The sequence below is a fragment of the Calypte anna genome, chromosome Z, assembly GCF_003957555.1.
Source record: "Calypte anna isolate BGI_N300 chromosome Z, bCalAnn1_v1.p, whole genome shotgun sequence".
Classification (NCBI taxonomy): domain Eukaryota; kingdom Metazoa; phylum Chordata; class Aves; order Apodiformes; family Trochilidae; genus Calypte; species Calypte anna.
This window is the reverse complement of record NC_044274.1, coordinates 54548194-54573186: the sequence shown is the minus strand read 5'-3', so window position 1 is coordinate 54573186 and position 24993 is coordinate 54548194. Positions and strand designations below refer to the sequence as shown.

The window sequence follows — 24993 nt, the reverse complement described above, 5'->3', positions numbered from 1 at the left end:
CGATGGTAACTCCCTTTCTCTCCCCTCCCTCTTTGTCCTTCTTGAGCGCTCATTCACTTTCCTCCTTCCCCCAGCCCCCCCTTCCCTCCCACCCCCCCCTCCCGCCCTGCTCCCCCAGCCCCCTCACAGCCTGCTTCCCTGATGTACAGACTAGCTCCTTCCTCCCCTACCCCACCCCCCGCCCTCTGCAGGGCTGGTCTGAGGGAAATCAGTACACCCAGCAACGCAGGACTGTCAGTGACTTCCTATTTTATCCAATTAGGAGGAATAAAGGCCATCAAATGAAAGGGAGGGAGCGGGCAGGAGGTGCGCACCCGCCCGCTCCCTTTCTCCAGCCGGAGTGAGGCCAGAGGCGGCGGCCATGGATCCTCCGGAGGGGACCGGGTGTCGGTGGGAGCTCTTCAGGATGGACTGGGCTCGTTCAGGATGATACCCGATCTCTCCCAGGGGGAAGACAGCTTTCCAGAGGCAGCTTCTCCCTCCCTGGCACCTGGAGACAGCTTTTCCTTCCAAGCCCCTGAATAACTTTTGTTCACTAGCAGTAACGTTGGGATGCATTTTAAGCCAAGCAGAGGAAAAAACCCACAACTTAACCATTCCCATCTCCGACAAATTTGCATTTAAGTTATTTTAAAGAGGTCTGCATAATTTTTTTTTTTTTTTTTTTTTTTTTTTTTTTTTTTTTTTTTTTTTTAGATATTCTATTTTCCAACCTCCTTTCCAAAACCAAAGAAGCAAAGACTTCACACTGAAGCCAGTTCCTGTATGTACTTTTCAGGAGCTGACATGCTGCTACCATAAATTCTCACCCACCCTTAGACAAAAATAAAGAATAATAATAATAAAAAAGAATTATTACTAAAGAGGCTTCCACCTCGCCCTTAAATTTGTAATTCCTCACTTTTACCAATAACTAGCAGTAGAGCCGATTTCCACCAGTGAAGTGTAATGCAAGGGTAAATCAAGAGTCCACTTAACATAATGAAAGTAAGATTAGAATTCACTCTGTTCCTGACCTCCTCTCTCTCCCACAGAAAAGTACACCTTTGGAACAATGCAGAAATGTATATAAAGGGAGAGAAGCTCTAAACACAAGTTCCAGTTCCTTAGACTTTGTGAAAACATTTTCATTACAGAGCAGGCAGCATGAATCCCCCTTCCTTAGTATAAATGCTTGCAATATGCATAAAGAAACAAAGGATCAAATGCTACAAATTTTCCAGAACCCAGTTTTGATGGTACGTTAGTCAGGCATCTAAAAGGTAATTTCCTTTCTAGTTATGTAATTTGGGCACTGACAAAAAAAGATACGTATCTATCCATCTTGTCTTTCTGTCTCCAACTCACTCCTTCCCTCCTTCTGACTTCCCTGGCAACACTAGTAACATTCACTTAAAAAAGGTTGTAAAAATGTAAAAAAAAAAAAAAAAAAAAAAAAAAGTAAAAAGATAGATCATCATACAATCTAGTCTACTTCACCAGAAGTATCTGGTCCTCAGGTCAATGATGTGATCAGACAGAAGGAACAGCTTGCATTGCATATTTACATTAATGGCTCCTCTTACTACAAAGCACATGTGCTCCTAAGCTGCTAATATTCCTTCTTTAAGCATCTCAAAACCTATTTAAAACATAGCTACTGTAGTAGTAAGTAATATCACAGCAACATTATCATGACAGCTTTGATGGTCTGTGGGTACAAGTAAGCTAGTTTTCTAGGGAAAGGATAATAAGCAAGGTTTTTACTTAATTGATAAATTTGGGAAAATCAGACGTTCACACACACAAGTTGCTCCTCAGGTGAAGCTGAAGCATCACTTTTCAAAGGAGAGTTCACAGTGTGAATCAGCTAGGAATATTCTTGTCGCACATATGAGGCACAACAACATCTGAGTAATTGGCACAGGTTTTTTAAAATGTCTTGACTTCTGTATTCACATCTAATTTTTCAACCTCCCTGTTTCTATTTGGACAGTTCTCCTTGCTGCTGATGCTCAGAGCTTGTGTTTTATCCACTGCCCTGTCCACATCTTCCCTGCGCTATACTGCATGTGTGCAATTTTCACCTGTAATCTTCACTACTCTCCAGTCTTTCCATATTTAACTGCTCTTTAAATTTCTGCTTTGCTCACATCTTTCTGGTGCTGAAACAAACAGAAATGCATGTGGAGATCTAGCACCTTCTTCACAAGGGTTGCTGTGAAATCAATCATGCACAATGCTAGATTGTTTGATGGAGAGATAGATTGTAACTGGGTCAGAAAACGCTGCCGCATCTGTGTGCACAGCTCCCTGAGGAACCGCAGAGCCTCTTGACCCTGAAGCCTGGTGGGGACACTTGCAGGAGCTCCCTTGCATGTGGGTGCATTGCCTCCCTCCGCACTGTGAAGCTGAAGAGGCAGCAGGATGGAAAGAGCTCTGTCAGATGTGTGCTAAACGGAGCCAGGATCGCTCCTGCTACCTCCTTTGCTTTTTCATTCCCTCCTCGTCCACCGGCCAGGGCCCAGCCTGCCTGCGCCGTCTCCTGCCGGCACGCAGCCATCCAGCCCCTCCCGCCGCATCATCCCGGTGGGGCCTGGCTGCCTTCCAGGCTGCGGTACCCTCCGCTGCTGCAGGTCCCTTCCCCCGCCGCTGCTCCCGGCCGGGTGGGCAGGCTGCTTCATCACCGCGCAGCCAGTTCTGCTCAGACCTCCTCCGCTCCCCGTCTCCTGCTCCTCCTCCCCAGGGGAGCCTGCCGAGACGCCTCGCCCACCCAGCCCCGATGGAGCTGCGGGGTGCTGGAGATTCTGGGCCGGGAAAAGCAGGGCGGTACCCTGCCTTCGGAGCTGCCTGGCGGCTCCCCTTATACTCCGGGCAGCCAGGGAGAAAGGCAATGCTGAATCATCCTCCAGGCTGCTTTCTCTGGCCCTTCTCCACAGGTGGCCAAAGCCAGGGCCAAGACACAGCCTGCCCGGGATGCTGCAACATGATACGGCATGGAGCTGGCTCCTCTCAGGACCTTTTGAACAGAAGTGCAAGCCCCTGCTCTTTACCGCATCTGAGTCAGCAAGGGTGCAGACCACCTTTTGTAAAGGCTGCTAGTCTCACTTTGCATATGAAGACACAATTGTAAACTGAGGGTTCTGTTTGATGTTTTAGGGGTTCCTTTCTTCTACTTCTCCCGCCCAAAGCAATGCAGAATCTCCTGAGTCTTTTACATTTCTGTAGTGACATGCTAGCACTGGTATGCCCTGCTTGAACATGGGTTCTGGCCCAGGCTGGAGGGGATGAGCACCTTGGAGAAGAGCCAGCAATTGCTTAATAGAAAGGGAGACCCTAGAAGAAAACAAGAGGGATCATGGCCTTGGAGGTAACAAAATTTTGCTAGGGTAGCCCATTGGTGGGCAATATAAAAGGATAAGGAAGGAAATTACTTGCCTATTTGTAATTAGATTAGGTTATTGTACAAAGATTTATTTCTGATTATTATGTGGCTTGAGTCTCTTCTGCTTAGAGGAAAAAGTAGTGTGCTTCTACACTAATGAAGCTAGTGTGTGGCTAAGATTTGGACTCTTGCCATATGTAAGTGACAGATTGAAAGTCAGAGGCTTAGAAAACTGTAATTTTATTTTGTGGAGTGTTTTTATAAAAAATCAAATGATTTCTTTTCTACCATCCCTCAAGAAAGCCTCAGTGATAGACAAAAGTCAGAATTAACCTCTAGCCAATGAGAATGAACAAGTTGTATCTCCTCCAGTTCTATGGGTTGTAAAAGGATGCTGATTTCATATTAACAAACAGCAGAGGACCATTCTCTCTAGCTAGGCACAAAGATGTGGAGGCTTAAACTGATATGTGACCATAACTGACAATATCCTACAAATCAGAGCAATAAGAAACCATTTAACTCAGCTGACCCTTTGTTCATGCTATGAGCAAATGCAAGCCTGCTGAAGATTTTTGAAAGTAGGCTTGGAGTGTAATACTCATGGAAGCCATTAGATTTCAAATATCCATCCATCTCCTTCAAAAAAAGGCCCAGTAGTCCCCCAAAAGATTCCCTAAGTATCACCTGCTTTCTTTCAATTAGTGGGACATTAGGGAAATAAAGTATGTCTATGCAGGTGGTTATTCATGGCTCAGCTGGATCACAGCTTAAGAAAGGATACTCAGAGGGCCACAGATCAGTGCAGGGCAAGTGATATTTCTACCCCACTGCTTTTTTTTAGGAACATGTCAGTTCTTCAGAAAGAAGCAATTGCTTCATCAACTGCTGCATCATGTGTTTGCACCCCTTCTCTTCCCCATACACTGAGAAATTAAAAGCACTGTAACCAAGAAGCTAAAAAGAAAAAAAGTGTGTGTTCATTAGCAAAAGATTGATGAGGAAGATAAAAGGATCTCTTTTTATTGATTGCAGGCACTTTCTGCAAATTAAATAAGTGCACTATTTAAAGATGGGAGAGTGACCAACAGCAAGTGAGCAGGCCCAATAAGTAGCATCACTGGCAGCAGTCAGGGTGTGGGAAGAGTGGGCTATCACACATGCTGCAAACAATTAATTTATTTCTCCTTTCAGTGCTTCACCAACCTCCCCTCCTTAATTCATCTCTCTTGGACTGATGTCAGGACTCTTCCTCTTTGAGTCCTTCCAATATCCTTCACTAAAAATCTCATCTCTCAGCTCAAATGGTACAAGGAGAAAACTTCACTTTGATATCATACCAGTCCTACCACTGCAACTGCAAATATTACAATGGGACGGACTGTCACTCACACTCACACACATCCCATTGCTCACATCCCACTGACGTAAAACAGTTAGTACGTGTGATAGTGCTGTTCCTGTATCTGCCCATTCTCATCACCTTTTCCACCTTTTTATATTGTATTTTTTAAGCCCTCTGGCCATTTGTAGCCATATGTGACTGAGAAGAAACATCAAACTTGTAATAAAATGAAGCAAAACATGGACAGTAAAAAATACAAGCCCTTATGCACATATTCAGCCCTAGACATGAGGGTAAAAACACCAATGTCAGCAGAATCATTACTGTGTTCAATTTATTTGGTATAAGAGGACTGCTGTGGGAAGACTTCTACCCACAACGTAGAAGACAGGGACATTAACAGGCTGTATCCAAGTCATCTCCATTGCCCCAAGCCAAAACAACTATATTGGAATTATTTCACTGCCCACAAAAGTGAGTCCGAAGTGGGTCCTCACACTTCTACATTTCTTGGAAATGTCTGCAGCACAGAATACAAACTTCAGTGCTTGTGAAAACATTTGGGAAAGCTCTGTGGCAGAGCTTTCTGTACTGACATCACACGTGCACATTTACTCTAGTCATTTACACAAGCAGCATGCTTTCTGTAAAGTATCTGTGGCTTGCCTGAAAAATGATTTGAAAAACCAACACAACAATGCCCATTTCAATAAATGCTTATGCTCTAAATAGCTACAGTTGGTAACTGAAACTGAAAACTGCCATTAAATGGGCTGTTATTTCAGGGGATCCAAAAGGTTTTCTAAGTCTTTTCATCTTCAAATGAAATGTGAGACACCGAATTTCTTTCAGCCTAATCAAAAGCAGAGCTAATGGCACTACATGAGACACACAAATCCAGCATCAAACTGCAAATGTCAGGGGTTTTCATCAATGGCACTGACTCATTCCCCTAGCCTCTACTCAGTCACAAAACTGCGATGTGACCTGCCACTGGTCAGGCTAATGATAATTATCTCTGACGTGTTAAAGGAGCATTTAAGAGATGCAAAGATATGAAATGCACTCAGCTAGGCTCTTCTGCTTGAGGGCAGAAGCAGCAAAAGAAAGACTGTGTGCAATTTTCTGGTTTGTTTTGTGTTTCTTTCATCTTTTTCCTTTTACTTTTTCTCAGATTTGGCAACACCTTCACCCTGTCACTGAAATGTCCAGCAGACCTTCCTGCAACAGTCATGATCATTTATTTTCACAGTACAGCAGTGAATTGGGGCAACATTGCAGTCACAGGGCCCGGGCTCACTCATTAATGCCCATGCATCGTAGTGCTAAAATGCATTCATTTGGCTCTATTTGAGCAGCTTCATTCAGAAGCAAGAAATTTCTATTGAGTGTTTGTTGGACAGCAGCAATTTTGCTATTGTGCACAGGCATGGCTATGCAGGATTTTGTTCTGGCTAGCCTCCACATCCGTGGTGCTGCTGCTACCAGGGGAGTCCCTGGACACTGATAATTTGAGTAAAGGTCCTGAAAGCCCTGACTCAAGGAATTGTCACTCCCCCACTGACCCATGGTTAATGAAGTACTTAAATGTGCATGGAGTTAAACAAGTGGTGAAATGCCTTCCTCATTAGAGATGGGCTACATCATATATCTAAGTGCTTTTTTGAATCAGAGCCTAATTCAGGAACTGAAAAGGTATTTTGGATTGTAGTGCTGCGGTTTCATGAAAAAAACAGTCTGGCAGCAATATAATACTTTTCCCTGTCTGTCCTTTTTGCTGCCTCTGTTCTGTCATTTGCACAAGTTCAATAACAGTGTTCATGTGGCCAGGCTCTCAAGTGGATCATAGAACTGAATTTTTACTTTAAAATAATTTGTTTGTTTGTTTTTGTTTTTGTTATTTTAGTGGGTGAGCTTACCAGCAGGTTGTCAGTTGCGTCCATAAACATATATAGTCTGGAAGAATGGGGATGGGACAATGCTCCAGGGGATAGGAGTTTCTTGACCTTGTCCTCTCACCAAAGACTTTGCATAGTGAAACCATGATCCAAGGCTCATCCTGAATCTAGCTTAATTTACACAGAAGCTCCTAGAAGATCTCAACAAGGGCACCATTATTCTGAAAAATCTTGACTCTGCTCAACACACCTTCCATTTTTTTGTAATTTTTGTACTTGTACACATCCCTAACTACTATTTAAAACTAACAGCATCAGACTTTATTTCACTTTAAAGTGTCATTTTCAGAATTTCAACTACACTTGGACTTCAACAGAATAATTCTCTAATGTATGTATACTCAATAGTTTTACTATGAAGAAAAAAACACACCACCCAAACTAAGCCAAAACAAAATTAAATAAATCAAAAACATGCATCCAGCCTACTGTATGGAAAATGTTTTATCATTTAATAAGCAGGTGTTAATGACAGGACTGACATATTACTAGCTTAGATTTGTAAAGTGTATCTTACAGTAAAGATCTACATTCAGAACCTGCAAGCTTCAGAATTTTGCTTGCAGAAAATCCTGTGTTTTCAGCACAGAAGATTTGCTTAGCAGCTTTCTGCAAATACATCCAAATAATGAATTTACAACCTACATCAAGATATTAATTCAATTACCCTGGCCAGTTCAGCTCTGGTCATGCCTGATCATGCTCAAGTTAGCAGAACTGAGATGTCTGCTGTTTAAACCAGGTAAGCAACACAGTATTTATTACTACAGAAATTCTAGCAATAACAAAAGCAACAGCTCTCATCATGCCTCAGAACCCTAACATCAACCAGGACATTTAATATTTAATATTCCTTCTTAGTGCATTCAAAGAGCCATAGAACGCATGAATCACTCCTTTGGCATTGGCTGGAAAATACTGTCAATTTCCAGAAAATAATTAATACAAATTCAAATAAGTATGATAAAGAAGACTTTTTATCTAGTCATGAATTTTCAGTTGCCTAATCAAATATGGTTTTATTACACATCTATGTTTTGAATGCAAACTCCAGCCTGCATTTTAAAAATACCTTGTCACATCTTTCTCTCTTTGAGCTATATACAGTCTGCCACAAAAGCAAAACTCTCACCTTTAAGAAATCAAAATTTGAATTCAAATAAGGTAGTTAACTCTTCTCTTACACAGAACTTCAATTTTCCTGCATTGGGTTGTGTTTTGTCAAGAGCAAGAGAGGAAAACAGCAACAAGGAAACTCTGAAACTTTAAACCTATCTTCTTTACTCTCATTTCACCAGTGCAGTTCAAGGACTGCAGAACAGATTCTGTGCTGCTCCAGACACCAAATAGCCCCTTGCACCTGAGTAAAATGGGCTCATTATAATTTCCATTTAGCACCAGGGCATGCACAGCATGGGGCAATGTGTGCCTTTGCTGCAGGATGATGTAAGAACAGCAGTGAACCTCTGAAACACTCCCTTCAGTAAGACACTGTACAACCTAGAAATGGAGCAGAGAAGGCAGTGACAGGACAAAAACCAGATTTTCAAAACTCACAAGAGGAGAGAGGAAGGCAAGTAAATGGAGCCTTTGCTCCAGAACTCAGATATTTCACATCCCCACTACTGACCATAACAGTATGTGAGGGAGTGTCAACAAACTCACACACATGTATCACAATCAGTCCACAGCAATAATTATTTCATTTTATGTATGCATTATTCCTGCAGCAGTTCCTGCAACCAAACTGCAGGTCATGTCACCTGGGCGTGTGTTATGTCTGCCTGTGTTTCACCACAGAGGCTGTGGAGTGGCAATGGGAGTACAAACAAGAGGTGGAGGGAACAGACTGCCTTCTTCATTTTTATTGAGGACACCTAAGGAATAAATCCATTTACTCTGAGAAAGTATTTGAAAGGGTGGGCAAGATAGGCAGGACTGAGGTCACCCTGTACCCTGTGTTCCCAGCCAAGTCCATCCAAATTACCATCCAGAGAAATAGCCAAATAAAACAGAGCTGTGCTCATGTACAACATGGCAGCTATGCTATGCCTGTGGTAGGAAGGGTGGTTGTGATGGTAGGGAAAGGAAATGAGCACCTACAGGCTTACCAAGAAGGAGAAAGAAGCACATAGGGATCTTGGCTTGTATACTCATGGACAAGGTGAACTATGTCCCTAAATCCCTTTCTATGCAGGGCCACAGTTTGAAGCCAGATCCTTTAAAATTCTACTATTCCTTCAAACACTGACTTCTGCAAAGATTGGGACAAACTTCTTGCTACTGTGGGCAAGATTTCAGCCTCCTCAGCTACAGTAAGAGTGGAGATCTAATATGAGGGATGTCTTGCTCTTGCTTTAAAATTCCCTGCATACTGCTTAATTGCCACTTAACTCCTATTAAATTAAAAGCTGCCAAATCCTCTCCATGTTTCTAATTTCACACTAAACCCATTGTCCTTCCTTTAGGGTTTTCAATTAAGGGACTGTTTTTTAATGACTTTGCATGTACTAGGGAAAAAAACAAGGGTGCAACCAAAATAGATCCAATTCTAAAGGACAAGCTCCACGGTGCAAGGCATCAGCTCGCCAGGGCAGACTAGGGGGAAGAAGATCAGCAAAGGAAGGAAAAGGCATAGTGTCTTGAATCTTGAACTCATTTCACCCCAAAGAGTGAAGACAGTGCTCCTGCCTCACTGATATATTTTAAATGATTCTCTGGAGGCCTTGTTAATAACACTTGAAAAATATGTGAAATTCTGTATATTGGATTCTTTTCCTTCACTAGGCATCAGTTTATGCTTTCATCAGGAAAGCTGCCCTGCTCAGCTACATAGAAATCACAGTCTAATGCTGCCTTGAAGGACACAAAAAGACTCAAATTTAACCAATTCACCTGAAAAATAAAAAAGGATGAAGTTTTTGCCTGTGTTGCTGAGTATGTGTAAGTGTGTGAGCAATACTACAGAGTGCAGGTGTGAGCAGACAATACAATACAATTCCCCTTTTAAACTAACCTGCTGAAGAAGTAGTAGTGGTGGTATCATCCCAGCAGTGACTATTAGTATTAGGCATTGGCTAATTAAAAACCTATGCAGCTGGGGCCTAGTCAGCATTAATAATTAGCTGTAGCTGTTTCCACCACCTTCCACCCTTCTCCTCCATTTCCTTTCTTCTTCTTACAAAAAAAAAAAAAAAAAAAAAAAAAAAAAAAAAAAAAAAAGAAGAAGAAAATCTCTGTGCATGTATGTAATTACAGGAAATAGAATCCATTATTAATGTGGCTGCAGCAGACAGAAAAGTTCAAGTTTACTGCTTACCAGCGCAGAGGTAAGTTGTAGCTACTGGCAACAGTCAGCTCGCTGGTGCATTAGGTAATGAGAGAGTTTCTAAGAGCACAAACCTAAGTGGCTAAATAATACCAGCCATTTGGAAAATCACAGAAGCTGGGAGGAATGATGAGTCTGAATTTATCACTGAGACAGGCAACTGTGGACAACCTGTAGGAATTATTCCAGGAACAATTAAGTTGCAACAATAAGGTTGTGTATTTTCTTTGATTCACAAATGTGATTACTTTCAAATGCAATTATGCAAGTCGGAAGTCTCCAGAGGATGGGCAGAGAGGAAACAGATACAGATAGCAGCATGAGACAAAACACTCCAAATAAAGGTCTATACCAAGCCTTTTTCCCATAGAAATAACAGTGTTGAGAATGAGTTGGAAAAAAATCCCTGCACATGTCCTGTGATTTCAAGAAATATCAGACAAGTCAGGCCAGAAGTGCTCATTTCCTGGCACACCAAACAATGATCTATCATTACAGTCATGTATCTGTCAAGTTGGTATCTGCAGACACATGCTGAAGAAATGCCTTTCAGATTTCATTTTCCAGTAATACTGGACAACATATTATGTTGCACATAAATACAGACACATAGCCAGATCCTCTGAAATGAAGGCTTAGAGCAGCAGAAAAAAATATGGTATGACTTGAACAAGTAATAAAGTTACGGATTAGAAACATGTATTAAAGCCACTGTTTTGCCCTCCTCAAGGGGTTCTTTTTTTATTTATTTATTTTTTAATCAAAATTTATAACTCTTCAATACTGCCTAAAGCGTAAAAACGGTAAAAAGCATCAAGGAGCTGTCCTAAAGCTCTAGACTCAGAAGCTTCTCCCACACATGGTTGACATAGTGTCTTGCAGATTTCAGGGACCCGCCACAGAAATGCAGGCAGACTTCCTTCCACTGGGCCAGAAGGGAGGGCCTTGCTCTGCAGCCAGAATCAGAGAAATAGCATAAAGTCTGCTCCATACAACATTAATGCTTCATTGTCCCAGACTATGTATGTTATTGAACAAGAGACAGCTGCAAGAGGGTTGCCACAACACCTACTGCTCAGGTTGTGGTCCCTCACTTCACTCTGCTTACCATGAAATCTTTATTGCAGCTTTTTGCTAACAGTGAGTTACTGCTTCTTCCTCTTGACATCTGGGCAGGATGGATAAAAACCACTGTGGTCCTGCCTCTGAAGATGACTTTCTCTGGTTTGAGTGGCAACAGTTAACTATAACCTTTTCATCTACCCACAGTCACTGACTATTTCCTTACTTCAGACAGACTTTAAATACTGCTGTGGGGAACTGTACTCAGATGACCCAGAGAAATCCTTTGGTAATTATTCGGGCTAATCCTATTACGAAAAAAAGGCCTTCAATTGCTAAAGCAACAAAAAAACCTTTCAGAGAAGGAACCCACTACTTCAAATTAAATCAACGCCCCCTTCCAGCCCAGGATAACCTGATTATTATTGTACATAAGAAAAGTTGTGTTTAGTGAAATAAAAACTGCTTAACATTTTAGGAAGTTTTGTTTTAAAATTTTAAAAATTTATTTGAAATGCCTACAGTTTCAAAAGACAATACTCTGCTTTCCTGCACATATTTTATTTGTGTTTTACTAGTCCAAGGTACTACTTGTGTGTTTTGTAAGCAAGACACAGATTTTTACAGGATGGGTATAATTTTACAATTATCTTGCCCGTGCTCCAAATTTATGCTACAAGAGATGATGAAATTTGTGTTCCCCAGGTTTGTTATCATTTTAGTGCTGTTGTAACATGACAGTGGTAGAGTTAGCTCTTCCATGTGCTCATCAGAAATTCAGCTAGTGTGCTTAAAATGACAGGAACTTAATTTATTGAGCAATAAGAGGAATTATTTCTCTACAGCCACCAGCCAAACAAGTAATCTTTCAATAAGGCCTGAAGGCATGTGAAGTCACTGCATTTCTTTTATGAGGAAAAAAACCTAAAACCCACCATTTAATAAAAAAGGTGCCTAGGCACCTAAAATAGGCCTAATTTGGTGCACAGTCACAGCCAGCCATGTGGACTTAAGACACCATCTAAAGTCTCTCTGGGCTTTCAGCAGGGTACCTGCACACGCAGATCAGGGTTCATACTAGCCCTAAGATCTGGGCTCAGGGTTGCTCAGGAAATCTTTCCTTTGATCTGTGTCTTGCTAACATCCAATTGCTGGACTGCCTGTCTTTCTTGAGCGTTTAAGTATGCCTCTGTGACTTCTGTCCCTGTGGTACATTTCTGCATTTAGAGATACGCAACTTCTGTCAAGTGAAGGATTTAGAAAAAATGTAAGGAGGATTGTGTATCTGTTGGGAAACAGACAGTGAGTATTTGATGCCTGACCAGTAGCACTGAGTTGTGCTCACCCCAAGCTGGAGTGTAAAAACACATGAGACAGAGGGAGATACTTCGTAGGACCTCTCTCCTTCATTTATTTAGCAAGTACAAGTAACTGCAAGACTTCTTTACATCTTCTCATCCAATTAAAATACAGCAAGTATTCTCACAAATAAAGGAAAATATTTTCATAATTAATGAGAGAACATGAGAATATCTATTAAAAATTATGGTCATCTCAGAAATACATTGCTCCTGTCAGTAATTAATGTACAAGTTATAAGACTCAAGCAACTAACTTCAGGTCTTCTCTTTTTTTGTACAGCTACCTTTCTAGCTGAGATCGAACACATAATTTAATTAAGTGATCTCTTTTCCCTTCCCCACAAGTATTCCTATTTAAACATACACATTTTCTCATAGTAGCATTATCCATTGTGTCTGAAATTGACATTATCATGGAAATTCCCAAAGGAACCTGGAGCATGGCTCATCTTGCTCTCACTGCACAGGAAATGCAACCATTCTTACTAATCCTTCCTCTATAATGAAGAGTCAGAATCATTGCCTTGCTGTGCTGTGGAGGAAATTGCTGCATAATCTCCTTTCACAGCTAGACAATCCTCTCTTTCCAAAGCAGGCTAAGCATGCAAATTCTCCAGACATATTTGATGAATTTCTAATAACAGTGGGTGAAATGACAGGGCAAAGGCGAGTGTCAGTGACAGAAGCCTTGTGCTGGCTCCCTGCTGAAGACATTGTTTTCCTTGTATATTCACCCACATATTAATCGTGGGTGATACATACTAATTGTATCTGCTGTGGAACAAATAAACCATAATCAGGTCAAACTGTGTCCAGTCTTAAGGTCAGATAGAGATATTGAAAAGACTAACACATGCATCTTTCTCTACACTTCATGAGGGCTGCAAAATGAGACCACCCAATGTCTCCCAGTTTATACTCTTATATCTCTAGCATAGTGAAGAGAGTATCTTCTGACAGTCAGGATGGTCCCCTCCATCTCTTGAGATAAGGGAAGAACCTCTGTGTGGGCTGTGAAGGCCAACTTATTCCTCTCCAGCCACCCAGGTGATTTTACAGCCCTTTGTACTGTGCGGGGAACAGACACTTTTTAAAACTTTTTCTTTCTTTTTTTTCTTTTTCTTTTTTCCCCACATGGGAAAAGGAAAAAAAAAGTCTTATCTGCCACTAAGAAACACTTATTTACTTAGGCCCCCTTCAGGTCAAGTTCTTAAGGAAATTTTGAGAAAAGATTGATAGTTGCATGAAAAGTAGGAACATGCATTTCCCTGCTGCACTGAAAAAAAAAACCCCAGATGCCTTTTATGCAAAAGCTAGTATGCCTCATGCTTTAGAGTCCAAGTAAGTCTTACGTATCAAGAGGGCAAGGATGACATTTTCTTGGGAATAAAACAAATCTACAGTTTTCCATAAAGACCATTTGCACCTTCCTCTCCCTTTCTGGCCTTGTCCACAGTAAGAGACAGTAATCAGTAAAGCACTGACATATTCTGGTGCTTTATATTCCCACATCAAATCACGTGCAACACTATTCAAGATGTCTGAAATGGTATGTGACTCCAGCCACAATATCTGATTATGTGGCTTGCTGCTGTAATTGTTTCTAGACAATGTAGATAAGGAATGAGGAGAGGCAGCAGAGCAAGAGAAGATTATCACTGAATAATCTGATATTGTGGCTGGACTCACATAGCATTTCAGACATCTTGAATAGTGTTTAGAGTTTTAATTATCTGTCGTCCTTGACTGCCCTGGGTCTATAGGTGAGAAAAGACCCCTTCTGAAGTCACAGGGCACAGGCTTTACTTTGAGGAACCTGATCCAAGGCATAACAGGGTTGTGGTTGCTATGGAAGAGTGGGGAGCTGGAGCCAACAACCAAACAAGATTACAGAGGAGACAAGACTCCCTGCAGATCTAACAAAAGGAAAAATTTGAGCCAGAAAGGCTGAGTTACCTCTCATGGTCACAGGTTAGGAGAAAACTCATTTAGCAGAGGCATCATCTTTCTGATGTATTTTTCCTCCACCAGTCTCTGAGGCACCCCTGCTTTCTGTCACCTGAGGTAGGACATGGGGCTTGGTGGGTGCTAGGGCTGGCCAGCCTGCCTGATGATGCATATGTCTGGCTGGTCTGCTTCCCTTGCAACTGTGATCATGGGCCGGTGGCAGAAATTCTGCCTTGTAGCAAATGCTTTTTTTCCAAAAGGTCAGTTTCCCTTTTTATCCTTGCAGGTAGGGGAGGTATAGCAGCATGAGTGCTTCACACCAGATCAGATTGGATGACAGCTGGGACTCTCATTCAAGAACAGGTGATACTTCAGTTTTGACAGGTGGTACCACGTGCAGAGATCATGCTGAAAATTAACTGGAATGACAACTCTCTGCAGAGCTATTGAGGGCCAAGACATGATCATGACTAAGGCTGAGGCACAAACAGCCCTCAGAGATCAGAGAAGTATGTAGAGACTAGCTGGACACTTGCTAGTTAGAGTTTCTTACAAATGCTGTACTGTACTTTGTTACACTGACAATTTTCTGGGATAATAAAAAGGGAGATGCCAAGAATATGGTACTATTTAAGAAATGAGTAGTGGGAACACAGGCTCAGTAGAAATGCCAGCTCTTACACATACACACATGCTCTCCTCACCTTCCTGTTCAGACTACCCTTCCCTGCACTCTACCACTCCTTTAATACTACATTCTAAAGAGTTAGTTGACAACCATTTCTTCTTAATGATCTTTTGAAGAATTCGTTTTTCCTTAAGTAAGTTTCAAATTTTTCATCAGTCCTGTGCTAATTTATCAACTATAGCTAATGTGTTTCTACTAAAGCTACCTGCTCCACGTCTTGTTCTGAAAAATTGATAATAGTATATTCGGCTCACTCTTTTTGACTATTTTTCCTCCAACCAGAGATGTACTTTATACATGATGCTTTTGGATTGTTGTGAATGGCAGTCTTATATATAACAGATAATAAAACTCATTCCTTAGGATGAAACATCATCCAGATGAACAGATTCTCATCAAATTAAAAGGCAAGAAACCCTCCCCTGTACCCAGCCTTCCTCACTGGCCATCTGCTAATAGCGCCAATGTGTGTAGAAAATTCATTTGCACATTTAAATTGAAAAGCTCCATTTGCTCAGCCTGCCTATAAACTATGATCTCTTGCTGGGGTGAGTATTAGGTCTGATGCATGCATATTATCCAGTGAACATATAATTGCAAATGCATTCCACATCCAATTATCTTGAGTTTTACTGCATATTTTCTACACATAACTCAGGCAGTAAGTACAACAAGACATTAGCTCTCCAGGTGTCCATTTGGCTGGAAGAATTAGTAAGGTGTTGGCATTTAGCTTCTGTCCTCTAAAGCGTAATTCACTCACAACCAATGTGAGAGGCCAGTTATGCAGCTGGTGCAGGATACAGACACTGTAGGGAAGAGAGCCAAGCTGGTAAGGTTAAGGTAAGCAGTCCCTAAGTCATGCCTGAATTCCTGGAACTGTGTTTAAGATTCTTCTGGCCTCTTGCAAGCTCTGAGACAACTGTTATCCTACTGTCTGTCAACTAATAGTTGCCATTGTGGCAGCTAATGGGTTTTCTGTAGATCATTAGGATATTCAAGACCCATGCATAGCTCGCAGCTTGTTTTAAGCTAAAGATTTCCCCAGTGGGAAATGGAAGGAAGAGCCATTGCAGGGAAATAACAAAAGTCATATTAACAGTATAAAAAGTATAGCACAAGATTAAATTCCAATCCTATTTCACTGTGGCCCGTGCAATCACTACATCTTTGCACTGTTTTAAATAACATAAAATATTAAGGAATTCAAAACACATTTTTCGATGTCCTTAGAATGCAAAAAAGCAGGAAGGGTGGTAGATAATCCAGTGAAATTACCAGATATTTAATCTTACTGTTTTTTGAGAACAATAACTAAACTGTTGAACTAATGCCCCATGGCACTGGGCACCAGTGCTCTTAAGCATACAACAGAATTCTAGATATAACTGAAAGAACACTCTCATTTAATAGACATAAAAACACAGACACTTCAAGGAAATTAAAGTGTCACATGTGGTTAGCTCCCTTCTAATTTGAGAAGACTAGAAAAAACTTTCCACCACTGACAATTTGTGACACAACTGCTAGCGACAGATCTAATGGGCAGTTTTCTATAATATTGGTAGCTGGGGCTTTCACAGCTAGGTGTCTGACTACAAAACAGATGTAATTGAAAAGATGCCCTCATATTTCTTCCCTGGAGTATGGTTTATGTTTTTCTTCTAGAAAACAACCATTGCAGTAATACTTCTCAGGAAACCTGCTGACATTTTGGAAATCTCATCTGAATATTTGTCAGCTGCTTCCATGTGCTATTAAGAGTCATGCTTCAGATGATTGTGAATATTACCAGAAAAATATCAGTAATAAATTTCAGATTTCACTTTGTAAATCTCAGAAAAATAATGACTGTATTAACTTCTGGAGGGCCATTAACACCCCGTATATAAATGCAAAACTTTATGCACATGGTGTTTGTAAAAATAGCTTCAGGTGACAGTAAAATCCTTCCTGATTCAGCATCAATTCTGAACATTTTCTGAAGCAAGGAGCTCTTCTGTGCTGAATAAAACCAGAAACAAACGAACAAACAAAAAAAGCCAAATGCTCAGGGCTGGAAAAACCGTTGCTTCCTCTGTTGGCTTGAGATTGGAGTGTGGTGGGTGTTGCCTCATCTCTCTATTCAAGAGCAGTGGCTTCATTTGCTAAACTTGTTGAGGGCTGTGGTGTAACACCAGCTACTCTGTGCCTGCTGGGAAAGCTGGGATGGGATAGGCAGCCTCAGCACTCAGATATGCCAACACTGCTCAGTAGCAAATGGGAGGAATTATGCTCTCAAAGGACAAGTGTTGTAGCTGGGTTGCATTTACGTCACACACTCCTTCACCATGGCTCTGCCCTTCATTAAAATTTACCTTCCCAAATTGGAAGCTCACTGAGAAAACCAAGAATAGGATCCCGTCACTTGATTTCTTTGTATTTCTTTAATTTTGTGTTTCTGCTTTGTCACAAACTTCCACTTCCAGAACATGAACCTGAAATATTCAGGCCCTGTTATGCCACAGACTGTCTCTGTTTACAGTCAGTGCAGCCCAAGACCTTCCCTGTGAGAATGTGAGCTAGAAATCCCAGAACACAGCTCCCAAGAAAGCCAGCTGCACATGCCTCTCCACCAAAAGTCCAGTCCTACTGAGGTGATTTGAGATGGGGAAACTCAAACTCCCCTTGGGACTTTCCTCTTTGGGAAGCTGGACCTGTTCTACCAAAGCTCAAACAACAGAAACTCCCCTTCTGAAAACAAGAATATGGGCTGAAAACATGAGTTTCTCATGACAGAAGGGTCCCCTCAGGGGTAGAAAGGATCCTGCATTGCTTGTCACTGTATCAACACAACAGGGTACCTCCAGTCAAACTTTGCCTCCAGGCAAAGTTTCCAATAGGAGGAAAATGGGTGATCAACAGAATTTCTGGGAAAAGGGTAAGTTGGGTATAGCCTATTGTATTAAAATACAGATATTATTCTGTATCCACACACTTCATAATTTTTGCCTGTTTTAATTATCATTTTTTCACACTCCCTCTGAGATCTTTTTCTCCTTTATGCTTTCCTACAAAGCACTGACATTTTGCATTTCAGCATGGTTAATGACATATCTTTGACACGTGATTCGCGGGGGTGCCTGAAACAGATGTGTGCTTCTGTCAAGGTCATATATGCCATACTGTTCACAGATCTCTGCCCAGCTAAGTACCACCACCTGTCTTGTATATTTATTCAGTATGAACTACTTTGATGCCTCAAAAATTACATGGAAAAGGGAAGATTTTGAGAAGGCTGATATGATACCACAATGTATGTTCATAATTGCTGCCCAGAAAGAGTATAGCTGACAGTGAACAAAAGGCAAAAGCCAGCCTTGTAGATTTATTCTTACATAGCTCTATAGATAGCTAAAAGCCAGTGTCCTTAAAACCCTTCCACTCTGGCAGCTGTACTTAAGCTATATAAATTGTTTTACTTATTGCTTTTTGACTGTAATGTCAGCTTCTTCCAATTTTAATACTGCTTATACACATCATTCCCTTTCAGCACTCTGACCTCCTTGAAGAAAAAAAAAAGAAAAAAGAACAAAGCAAACCCCAGCACAGAACAGAATTGAGTATATATTAGTGGTGTACTAGCTTGGTATACATGTAAAAACTTCCCAGCAGAGCTGCCTAGCCCAGCCCAGGTCCTCAGTGCCAACTCAAGCTCTCCTTCAGAGCAAGGTTTGGGAGTGAAGGGTGGAACTACAGTAACCTCTGCAAGATTAAGTGGTTTGGAAGCAGACATTTTATGTCACACCAGCTTTAGGATAGGAATCATATAAAAGGTTGAAAACTGTGTCTCTAGGAAATGTAAACTATTCATATGACTTTGCCCTAGCTGTAAAATTTCAGCATAGGAAACATGGTTTGTAATGACAAATTAAATCATATGAGTACTGATATTACCACTGCATTGTCCACTCTGGTTAGTGTCTACTGTGAAGAAAGGAGCTGAAAAATGATGAGGCAAAGGCTGTTGATGTAGTCTACCTGGACTTCAGCAAAGCGTTTGACACTGTCCCACATAACATCCTCATGGACAAGCTGGCTGCATATGGCTTGGATGAACATATACTCTGCTGGGTTAAGCACTGGCTGGCTGGCTGGGCCCAAAAAGTTGTGGTCAATGGAGTTAAATCCAGTTGGCAGTCAGTCACGAGTGGTGTCCCCCAGGGCTCAGTGCTGGGGTGACTCCTATTTAACATCTTTATTAATGATCTGAATGAGGGAATTGAATGCACCCTCAGTAAATTCACAGATGACACCAAATTGGGGGGTAGTGTCTATCTGCTGGATGGTAGAAGGGCTTTAGAGAGGGACCTGGACAGACAGGATCATTGGGCTGAGACCAACTGTGTGAAATTCAATAAGGCCAAGTGTTGGGTCCTGCACTTTGGTCACAACAACCCCAGGCAACACTACAGGCTTGGAGAAGAGTGGTTGGAAAGCTGCTTGGCAGAAAAGGACCTTGGTGTATTGGCTGACAGGTGGCTGAATATGAGCCAGCAATGTGCCCAGGTGGCCAAGAAGACCAGTGGCATTCTGGCTTGTACCAGAAACTGTGTGACCAGCAGGACATGGGAAGTAATCCTGCCCCTGTACTGGTGAGTTCCCACCTTGAATACTGTGTTCAGTTTTAAGAATCTCAATACAAAAAGGACATTGAGATGTTGGAGCAAATCCAACAAACCTGGTGATGGGTTTGGAAAACATCCCTTATGAGGAGCAACTGAGGGTGTTGGGGCTGTTTATCTGGGGAAACAGAGGCTGAGGGGAGACCTTATCACTCTTCACAAATACCTGAAAGGAGGTTGTAGTGAGAGTGGGGTTGCTCTCTTCTCACTGGTGACAGATGACAGGAAAAGGGGAAATCATAGAATCACAGAATTGGCTGGGTTGGAAGGGACCTCAGAGATCATCAAGTCCAACCCTTGAACCACTACAGCTGCAGTTACTAGACCATGGCACTGAGTGCCACATCCAGTCTCTTTTTAAATATCTCCAGGGATGGAGAATCCACTACTTCCCTGGGCAGCCCATTCCAATGCTTGATCACCCTCTCGGTAAAGAAATTCTTTCTAATATACAACCTAAACCTCCCCTGGCACAACTTGAGACCGTACCCTCTTATCTTGCTGAGCATTACCTGGGAAAAGAGACCAACCCCCACCTGGCTACAACCTCCTTTCAGGTAGTTGTAGAGAGTGATGAGGTCTCCTCTGAGCCTCCTCTTCTCCAAGCTGAACAGCCCCAGCTCCCTCAGCCTCTCCTCATAGGATCTGTGCTTAAGTCCCTTCACCAGCCTAGTTGCCCTCCTTTGGACCCGCTCCAGAACCTCAATATCCTTCCTAAACTGAGGGGCCCAGAATGGCTTCAAGTTGCATCAGGGGAGATTTAAGTTGGATATCAGGAGAAACTTCTTTACAGAAGGTGTTGTCAAGCACTTGAACAGGCTCCCTAGGGAGGTGGTTGAGTCTCCACTCCTCAATGTGTTTAAAAATCAGGATGTGGTGCCTGGGGACATGGTTTAGTAGTGGGCCATCAGAAATAAGTTAATACGGTTAGGATGAGGTTGGACTCTATGATCTTGTAGGTCTTTTCCAGCCTGAGCAATTCTATGATTCTATAAAACACTGCACAATATGCTAGGTTTTAAGAGGGGACCATCACAAGTTTTCATCTCTGCTAGAAGGATTTCACTAGCAGGGAGGCTACTAGTAGGATAAATAGGATTTCATTAACTGGGAGGCTGAAGCTTGCTTTACTTTAAACAAGAACTGGTTATCTGACCTGGCTCACATGGTCCTCAGAACAAAGCAAAGTGTTTTCTCCAGAGATGATTATTCAGAAAAATAAAACTACTGAAATACTAAAGCAAAATCCATAAAGTGGTATAGCATTTTCCTCTGAGCCTTTGTCACATCAAGGCATCAGATATATATGGCTTTTCTGGAGAAGCAGCTTTTCAGTTCTTGGAATGGATGAGGCGAATGCTGAGAGTCACAGGTGTCAGACTAACTTATTACAAGAGCAGGAGTTGGGAGTCCCTGCTGGGCTAGCATAACTGCAGCCTGAGTGATTGCCTTCACCATCTGAATTCCTTCAGCTTTCTCAACTGGTTACAATATTCTCCTCTTCCTATCCTGCCCCAAGTGACTCCTCCCTGTTATTACAGTCTCCTAAAACATACATCTGCACCTTCACCCTAAGATGGCTGCATTTCAGAAGTCACCAAACTGCTACCAAGTCTTCAGGTTTTATGACAAAACTGTGGAGTCTTTTTGGGATGAAAGAATTTAAACACATGTTCAATGGTTATGCAGTGCCCCCTGATTTTTTCTGATCCTTATACTGCGGTACAGCACTGTCCTCTTCTACTGTCATCTTCTTTGCCTCTCAGTTGTAGAGGGAATATTGGCAATTAACATTTGTCAAAGTCAGAACAAAACAAAGCCAAACAAAACAGAGTAAGCTTAATTAATGCTGAAACTCCCTATGCATTATATTCCGCTATACTGCAAGATATCTGGTCAACAAGTCACACTGTACTTTAAAGAATTTCAGTTCACATGTAACTCATTAGGACAGACCACAGAATGGACTGTCACTCTTCATCTGCCTTTTCTTGGGTCCACAGATTTTGGCCACACATTGAAGACAGTAATTCTATTCTAGATACCTCTGCATGAGTACCATTAAAAAAAATAAATAAAGGAATCTAACCAAAACTCCAAATGTCAGATAGTAGGACAACTTGAGTGGTCTAAGGACTGGTTAGCAATCAAGATGACCCTTAGAACAATTGCGTCAAATAGAAACAAAAGTAAAACGTCTTTAGAGGTTTGGAGCAGAAGAAACAGCCACATAATCCCTATAAACTCCATAAGCCCTAGCTTTCTCTCATCCAGAAGTGCCGATTCATGTTTGTATGATTCTTAGACAAAATTAATGTTTTTTGAAAGTGAACTCCTGTCAGATACTACATAAATAAATACAGAGGAGGAGGATTGTGTTCACTTTAGGAGATTAAGTGGAAACTAGGAGAAGCTTTATTTGGTTGTTAAGATTTTAGGACACAAATGATCTACTCTCCAGGCTGCTTGCCTTGCATATGCAAAAATGTTCCTGTTAAAAATACTCTATAGACCAATGACCTTAACACCATGTCATAGAAGGTTCTACTGCTCAGCATGAAAGCTTTCTATGAAAGCAGCTCAGGACTGACGTTGAATAATTGTGACAGGCAAAAAGTCTTTCATGACGCCTTTTTATGTGCTGTATCTGTTATTCAGTTGATATGCAGGTTGGAATCTGTTATTGAACCATGAGAAGACAAGGTGCTAGGGAGGTGCCTTGCTGTGCCAGGCTTGGAGTCTGCAAGTTAATTCCAGAGAGAAGAGATGAGCAACTGACACATTTCTTCAACTAATTTTTCTTTTTTTTTTTTTTTTTAATTTCTGTGCAGGTCTTAGAGGCAAACACAGGGAAGTCTGTGTGAAAATGAGATTAAAAATATCTAATGAACCAACACTGTGTCTTTTCCTCCAGCCAAAACCTAACCCAATGTGCTCTACACTCTTCTGAAAAAGAAGCCACAAGAAAGGTCGGATCAACTTCCTACCTGTTCATCATTCATATTTGTGCCTCCATCTGGGCATCAGATCATCCTGCCAGATAGGGGACAGTAGGATGCATGCTTCAGAGAGCATGGTCCAAGCACATCTACTGCAATGGTTACTGGCTCAACACCTTGCACAAGCAAATATGAATGAGAATCCCACCATACAACAGTAGGCCCTGTCCCTCTCCTAGAGAAAGTGCCTCCACAGACATCGTAGGGAGCAGCCCTTAGTATGTAGCATAAATAAGGACATGAAGGTAGTGCTGCATAGTTCAGCTAAGCAAATAGTTTCTTTCTTTGACAAGCAGTCAGAAATATACTCCCACAGCTCTGTGTCTGTCCAGTTTCTTCATTTCCTGCTGCTGTAAATGCTCAGCTTTTGATGCAGCTTAGTGCTCAGACCGTGAGCTTCCAGAGTGTCACTGTCCACAGGCACAGTAAGCTAAGGTGCTTTAACACTGCTGCTCTGCACACTCATACTGTGCTGTAGGTGATTCCCATGCCAAGAGGAGATGTGGTCACTACAACCAGCCCACCACCCTTCTCTCTTTTTGCTCCATACAGATACTCCTGCAGAGTCCGTGTGAAGTGCTGATGATTCTAACCCAGAAAATCTGATTGCTTTTGGATGTCTTTCCAGGCATGTCATAACTTACAAACAACAATGCAAGTTTGGGGACCATTTTTTCAAGCAAAGAAAGACAGCCATATATATGATATCTTTTCATGTCAGGGTGAGAAGTCAAGATTCCTTTAACAAGTCCCAAAAGAATAAAAAAGACCCCCACATTTTTATTCTTTAGTCCAGGATACATAGCTGTCTGAACACATAAAATCAAGGCACTATGGTGGAACCTCAAATTTACTTTTTCCACTTCAACTCCTGAGTGGAAGAAAGTCACAGGGTCATAAAGCACTTGTTTCAGAGCACTGCAGTCCTGGAAAAAAAGGGGAAGAAAAATGTCTTCCATCCCCAATTTCTTCTCATTTGCTTAAGAATGGTGCTTAGCAGTGAAAGGACACAGGGCTCTAAGTGCTGTTTGGTTTGTTTACTTCCTTCAGATGCAAAACTTAGACAGCTCCACTGTTATGTAAAATGAAAGCTGTAAATTAAGTTTTAATAATGGACAATGCAAAGTAAGTATATATGGAATAATCCTATGATTAGGGTGGAAGAGAAGGTGGGAAGCATTTCTACCTGTCAGGGGCATCTTTAGCTATCAGGACTATAAAATATCACATTATGAAACAGGACACAAAAGTATGAATTTCCTCCTCCTCACTTGTGTTACTGACCTCTCAACCCACTGACCAGCCCTTTATGTGAAACTAGGAATGCATAACAGTCGTCCCCTTCTCCTTTACTTAAGAATGGAGAGACACTCTCAAAACAGGCTGGATTTTGAGGAGCCCAGGTATATGTCTGTTACTGGAAAATTAAAAGAGCAGAGCATGACACACGTCTGTCTGTCTTTGGAAGCCTGGGAGAGAGAGCCTATTGCATCACTCTGCTTGCTCTCAGGTCTTTTCCAGTGTTTGAGCAACAGTGACAGTAATGGCATGTTCTCTGAAACATCTGCTATTGTCTGAGAAGTGGAAGGAAACTGTTTATTTTATCTCCTGTAGCTGTTGCAAGACTGACAGTGACAAGTGTGAAATGGACATGTCCCAGTGAAATTCAGAAAAGCAAAACCCTGAGCAACTTTAGAATAAGTACGTGGACTCAACTCCCCCACTGTGGACCTTCACATCTGTTAGCAATAAACGTTTCTCCCTCCCACTTTGTACTAACTTTCCTACACAGCACAGGCAGCAATATCCAATATTGCTCTTTCTTCTCCATTAATTATTTCAGTGAGTTGTATAGTGCTGCATCGTATTTACACTGACACAACTGAGAACCGAACATACAGAAATGGCTATTTTAAATTGCTCCATGAATTACTCCTTCCCTAGCAGAAAAAGATGACCAAAAGCATTACCTCTTCTCACCTTGCTGACAGAAAGCTCCTCTATATTTTTTGATAAAATATCAGATTTCTAGAATCTCTTCAACACACACTTAAGCCACTAATCAGTCTAAGGCCTAAGAAAATCTAAATAAAAAAAAATATTTTGTATCTCATGTAAATTATGAAAAATGTTCAGAATACTGTGTCCAGAGACTTGGCTTTGACCATTGTCTCTTGTGCTGCTACAGTAGCTATTAGGTGGAATGTAAAGGCATGTGTATATAGTTTGTTATAGAGCACAAATCATACAGAAACACTGGAACTATTAGTTGTGGAC

The 24993-nt window shown here is 41.6% G+C and overlaps 1 protein-coding gene across 1 annotated transcript in view; it reads right to left on the bottom strand.

The window, feature by feature from the left end:
* Positions 1–24993, bottom strand: part of NRG1 (neuregulin 1) — a 168227-nt gene that overhangs the window by 94667 nt on the left and 48567 nt on the right. The window lies entirely within an intron of this gene.